Raw genomic sequence first — 6,989 nt, 5'->3', positions numbered from 1 at the left:
TCTTAGTTATATGTACATACATACATACGTAGATATATTTATAAACGCTTCTTGGTAACGAGCACCTTTATAGTTATATACATACATATTCATAGATAATTACTTGTTACAAAACCATATCTACATATTATTTAATACGAATAAAGTACATACATACATATATGAATGTATACGAGCTACTAGTTAAAACGATAACCAAATACAAATGATTAAATTTTATTTTTATCTAAGTATAAATATGCACACATATGCAGATTAGCGTTATGACTTGTATGCCCTTTTTGATTTTTAGTGCGGACGATGGAATAAAACTCCCTAAAACGCCGTTATTTCTCGGAGACTTAAAAGGACATCTCTCTCGCCTAGGGGCATTTACAACCGACTTCACTTTTTCTCAGATAACTTATGCATATCTTTACTTGAAAGCATCAAAGATTTTGTTCTTATTTCGGAAAACAATCGGGTTTAAAGAAATGTGAAGCACATAACAATGGACATTTCCATCAACGTTACCATCGTACACATATAAATTTAAAAAAGCCTTAATTTAAAACGTTTTGCTTTTATTTTGACAATAGGCTTAGCTTAATGCTCTTAATTAGCCCTAAAATTGGTGGTCAAGTTGATTTTGATAATTTTTCGTTGTCAAGATAATTGCAAAAAAGCTTGTAAAAAACAAAGCTTCGCACGGCACAAAAACTCAGGGATGGAAAATAATCATTATTTTTAAGTTTTAACCAAAAAAATCAAGAAGTTGTAATCGTCGTAAAAAAAATTTTAACTATATTCACGTCATGGTGTTCGTACGTCCCACTGTAATTTACAATGATTTTTATTTTTCGAGTTTAACCAAAAATATCAAAAATAATAAATATTCGAGTTTTAATTTTTTGCTCAAAGGTAATTATTATTACTTGATTTTTATTGTTTTGCTCAAGGAAAATAATTATTATTGAGTTTTATTTGTTTCACTTAAGAATAATGATCATCCAAACAACCCGCTGTATCATTTTCAGAGGTAGCGACACCCTAATAAAAGAAGTTAGTCCCAAAATTTTCAGGTCAAAATTTCAGTAACTTGCGTCTGTATAGCCTTTTCAATTTTATAAATAATCATTATGTTTAAGTGGAAAATAAAACCCAATAATAAGTATTATCTCTGATCAAAAAAATAATAATCAAATAATCACTTCCGTTGAGCGAAAAAAATAAAAATTAATAATAATTATTATTTTTGATCGAAAAAGCATTCAATGTCCAAATTTTGGGGCATATTCTTATTTTCGTACAAATCGAAAATCACGAAATTTTCCTATCATTTTCTATACGAAAATTCCAAATTTTCGATTCCTACAAAAACAATAATACGCCTCATTATTCTTGAATACAATAAATAATAAGCCGGTGTTGACCCTTTAGATTCGTCACTCGGCCTTTGTCATATCGTATAAAATCACGGAAGTGGACCACCACACGTGTGATATGACTATGATGGTTTTCTACAAGAGGCATCACGCAGTGACTAATCAAACAGAGCCGAAAAAAGTATTACATGAATTTGTTTTTATTATATTATTAATAGGTATCAAACACAGATAGGGCTTTTTAAAAAGTTTCATATACCTTCGTTGTTTTTGGTACTAAGACCTCAAACCTTTTATAGAAGGCTTATTTCAATACATCCTACCAAAATCTGTGAAAAAAAACAGTTTCGAAAAAAGTGTTGGTTAGGGCCTTTGTGAGTTAAAGTAACGATATAAACTTTTATTTTTGGTACAAAATGATTTTAGTTTTTAATTTTGATGTCCGGGTATCTAGGAGTTCCGAGAGGAACAAAACAGGTATTTTCTACCTAATTCACCTGATTTCATCTCAAAAAAATCAGGCTTTTAAGGGTTAATGAGATATTTTTAAAACAAAACTTTAATCGACATCTTGACTGCCTGTCATATGCATATGACCGATAAAGCAGTCTACGTGTTTACTGGGAAGATAAATTGAACAGGCAGTCGAGAAAACGGTCCTGAGTGAAGAATATGATTCGCAGTTTAATATACAAGTAGTATTTACTTACGGGTTTAGGTTATAAAGCAAAACGGATTTGAAGAAGGTTTAACCCGTAAATATTTCTGAACAGGGTTGCCGCCTATCTAAAAATTAAAATTAGTTGAATATGTAACATAAGTAAAATACCACAAAACTGATTTCTAGTGACAGGTGAGGAAGAAAGTTAACACTGAACCTTTTAGTGAAAAGCATATTTGGAAAAAATTTACTGAATATTTCCCGTGTTTAAATCACATAATAAACTGTTGAAAATTAGTTCAAGTAGATTTTATTCGTACAGTTATCAATTTGAATTTATTGCAATAGATTTCGAGGAAGTTAGTATGTAAATTAGATCATGAACTATTTTTGTGTGAGACTTTATCATAATATTTAACCTTTTTGGAATGCCATTGCAAGCTTTTAAGTCTAAAAAAGTTATAACCGTAATGTACATCACTTTTTCTAACATTAGTGGAATTCGCGGTTCTGTGTATTCGCTGTATCCTGCGTAAATGTAAGTGGAGGTGTCACGATTGAGAGAATACAAAGGTTGCGCCGATCTCGGACCGCTATTCCTCTCTTAACGAATTTGACACAATCGTTGTTTGCATGACGTCACACTGGTGCAACTTGTTTACGTTTTCCTTGCAACATTTTTTCTTCTTCTTCCACTCTTGCTCACGTTTTGGCATTTCTCTCTCGCAATTGCACCAGTGTGACGTCACACAAAAGTTATTCTCGAAAATCCTCTCTGATCGGCGCAATCTTGTATTCTATCATTCTTGTGGAGGTGTGGTTGTTGTTGCATGTGTATTTGATGTACCGCTAGCAACAACAAATCACACGCTCATGCAGTTACAATTACACAACATACAACGAATACACAGAAGAGCGAATTCCCCTATTATCTTTTTGTGTATTTGTTATTTACCGTTCGCTTCATACTATGTGGTATTTACTATTTACTATTTACAGCTGACAATAAATGCTTAGGAGCGCTACCGTAATTGTTTGTAGCTCAAGATACGAGTTATTACGTAGATACATAAGTATGTATGTATGTATATATATTAGCATGTAAACTTTTGATAATTTATGATTCTTTACGCGGTTGCTTTTATATCCATTTAACTTTGTTGATTTTCCTATATAAGTTTGTATGCACCTCTTCCGAAGGCATTATCAAAAAAAAAACGATAAGCCACATTTCATATGCTTCCCCTCCTTCCCCTTTGCGCTATATTAAAAAACTATTTATTATTGGTCACTTCATACTTATATACCTGAAAACGTCATTAATTGCTTTGCTACTTACGTAAATTCCACCATTTATGCAATGCAGATCAGTCCGCCGTGGTCGAGTGGTTAGAGACGCGCACCATCACTCGATAGGAATAAGGTTCGATACCTGAAATCACCTTATAATGAACATTTTTTGTTTACAAGTCTTTGCTTAAATGAATATGACCAACACGTAAAACAGGGTGGCACGAATAACTGTCACCCATTGTTTTTTTGCAAGATAAAAGGGTCCTTTATAGGACAGCCCTTCATTCAACCAACCCTATACAGTTTCTCTTTTTTATGTCTTTTTTATACAAAGTCTATGAAAAGATACATCTGAAAAAGATCTGCGTGCCGTGTGGCATATACTTATCTCTCAAAGTTAACACTGTTGGCAACTGCAAGTCAGAATTAAATTAATTAATCAAATTAAAATAAAATCTGTGGAAAATTAACAACAAAATACTTTGTTCGTAAAATCTATAAAGGACCCTTCTCTTTAAAAAAAAAACTGTATAACAGTTATTCGTCGTCACGCTATACTGTTGATATGATAGTCATAAATGTGACATTTGTGTATTACTTACGTGAGAGTAACGTTAAAATTACATTTAAAACATGTTGATTTGAAATTAAAAAAATTTCAAATCGAATTACTTTTCAATAAATTTATTTTTGTCTTTTAAATCAATAGGTATATATTTATGCATATCTATACTAATTATATAAAGAGAAGTCCCTTTTTTTTGTAACAGGTATTCTCGCGAACGGCTGGTCCGATTTTCATGAAATTTTGTATACAAATAGCTTTCGGTAACCACCATGTTTTAGGCTAAAAAAACTTTACTTTTTTCGGGTAGGTGGACCAGGGACCGGTCTATTCCAAAAAAACCTTATTATAGTCCGATTTGCTTAAAATTTAGTACGTAAGTAGCTTTTTAGCATATATTAGCATATATGACCCATTTTTTCCGGGAAATGGTCCAGGGACCGATCTATTCGAAAAAATCGAATTTACTGTCCGATTTTCTTAAAATTCGGTGCGCAGATAGCTTTTTAGCATGTATTAGCATATGTGATCAATTTTTTCCGAAAAGTGGACCAGGGACCGATCTATTCCAAAAAATCGCATTTATGGTCCGATTTGCTTAAAATTCGGTACGTAAGTAGTTTTTTTAGCATAGATATATTAGGATATATGGTCCATTTTTTCCGAGAAGTGGACCAGGGACTGATCTATTCGAAAAAATCGTTTTTACGGTTGATTTACTTAAAATTCGGTACGTAGGTACCTTTTTAGCTTATATTAGCATATATGACCCATTTTGTCCGAGAAGTGGACCAGGGACCGATCTGTTCGAAAAAATCGTATTTATGGCCCGATTTGCTTAAAATTCGGTACATAGGTAGCTTTTTGCCTGGATAAGCTTATAGATTCCTGTTTTCCAATTTTCATGCAATTTCGAATATAAATAGCTTTAAGTAACGACCATATCAAGGGGCGAATTCGTCACTAGGCAAGATTTTTTTGCGCCAATCAGAAACAACGGATACTGTCAACATATAATTATAATATATAATATATCTCAACTAATTTATATTTAGAAAGCCGTTTGTAAGTTTTCGCAAGGCGAGGCAAGGCAAGGTTTCGAGAGCGGCTGAACCGATTTTTTGAAACTGGCACCTGCCGCACGTGTCCCAAGGATGGTTTTAGGCTGAAAAAAAATCTATATGTAAAGGGGGCGTGGCACTTCCCATACAAACCGAATTTCTCATGCTACATATCTCTGAAAGTGTGCATGGTAGAGTTTTGGAAATCGGTATGGAGATATACGAAATCAATCGCATACCCTTGGAGAAAAATTTTAGCTATAGTAAAAAGGGGTGTGACATCTCCCATACAAACCGAATTTTTCATACTGCTTATCTCTGAAAATTTTTTGGTAGAGTTCTAGAGTTTTGTATGGAGATGTACGAAATAAATCGCATACTCTTGGAGAAAAATTGGAACTATTGGAAAAGGGGGCGTGGCATCTTCCATACAAACCGAATTTTTATACTGCCTATCTTTGGAAGTGTTCATGGTAGAGTTCTGGAACTTGGTGTGGAGATATACGAAATCAATCGCACACTCATGAAGAAAGAGGGCAGCTGTTGGAAAGGAGGGCGTGGCTCCTCCCATATAAATCGAATTTTTATACCGCATATCTCTGAAAGTATTCATGGTACAGTACTGAAACTTCGTATGGAGATATGTATATAGTTGAAATCAAGCCCATACTCATGGAGAAAATTTGGGCTATTTGAAAAGGGGTGTGAGGCCTAGAAATCTACCGACCTTTAGCTATCTTTGAACGAATTTTTGTATTCTTCTGTAGGTTTGTTTGTGAGTGAAATCCTCCTAAATGGTTGTACGGATTTTAACGAAACTTTTTGTGTATTTGAGTGGGTCTCTGGATGGTTTAGTTTCACAATTTAATCCGACAGTAGTTGAGTTATTACTAAAAATCTTATTTATGATCCGATTTGGCTAATGTTTTACATATGTATGCAATACTATTGCAAAAACGTGCTGCCAAGTGGTGCTGAAGTCGAGCTATTACTAAAAATAGCCAAGTGAGAAAAGGGGCCGTGAATGTCAGATTAAATCGACCTGTTGCACCATTGAGTATATCGACGGTCCTGCGTTGAAATTGGCCAAATGGATGTGATTTTCCAATATTATTATGCGTTCAAACTTTTAAGGTACAGAACAATGATTCGCACCCATTTTCAAATTGCCACCTACTATACTGTAAAGCTTCTAGGACATTCACTATAGAACCGGGTCATTGTTGCCGCCAGGGAGTGAAGAGGAAAAAATTTATTTCGCTTTGCGAATAACCGTGCTATGAAATGCCGCACAACTGGAGAATTTTAAGAACGGATATAACACTTTCCTTAGGTTATTTAAAGCGGCAAATTACCACCAAACCTTAATCTTAGCAGACAAATGTGCCAATGAAAATCATAAACGTGAATTGTTGGTGAAAATGTTGGACCAAAAAGTTTCAATAAAACATATAAAAATTTTGGGCGGGACGAAGTTCGCCGGGTCTGCTAGTACATATATATGTATAAAGCGTGGCGACGAATAACTGTTACCCAGGTTTTTTTGAGAAATAAAAGGGTCCTTTAAAGATTTTGCGAAAAAAGTATTTTATTGATAATTTTCCACAGATTTTACTTTAGTTGCATTAATTAGTTTTTAAATTTTAATCCTTATTTACATTTGCCAGCAGTGTAAACTTTGAGAGAAAAGTTCATTTGGCACACAAGTCTTTTTCAGGTGTATTTTTTCTTAGGCTTTGTATAAAAAAAGTACAAACAAGAAAAAACCTGTATAAGGTTGGTCGAATGAATGACCGTCCTAGTCACCAGTTCCGAGTCTATTCGATTTTTGAGTATGAGGCCTTAGGTTGGACAGAAGGGGGAGTATAAGGGACTCAAAATGGAGAAAATTAGCCTATGGTTACAGAAGATATGGAATAAATTAACTGACGAAGACCTGCGTGCCAAATGAACTTTCCTCTCAAAGTTTACACTGCTGGCAAATGTAAATAAGGATTAAAATTTAAAAACTAATTAATGCAACTAAAGTAAAATCTGTGGAAAAA

The sequence above is a fragment of the Rhagoletis pomonella genome, unplaced genomic scaffold (assembly GCF_013731165.1).
Source record: "Rhagoletis pomonella isolate Grant_MI unplaced genomic scaffold, Rhpom_1.0 Rhpom_scaffold_00495, whole genome shotgun sequence".
Lineage (NCBI taxonomy): Eukaryota > Metazoa > Arthropoda > Insecta > Diptera > Tephritidae > Rhagoletis > Rhagoletis pomonella.
The sequence above is the reverse complement of the archived record's forward strand: the minus strand, read 5'-3'. Positions refer to the sequence as shown.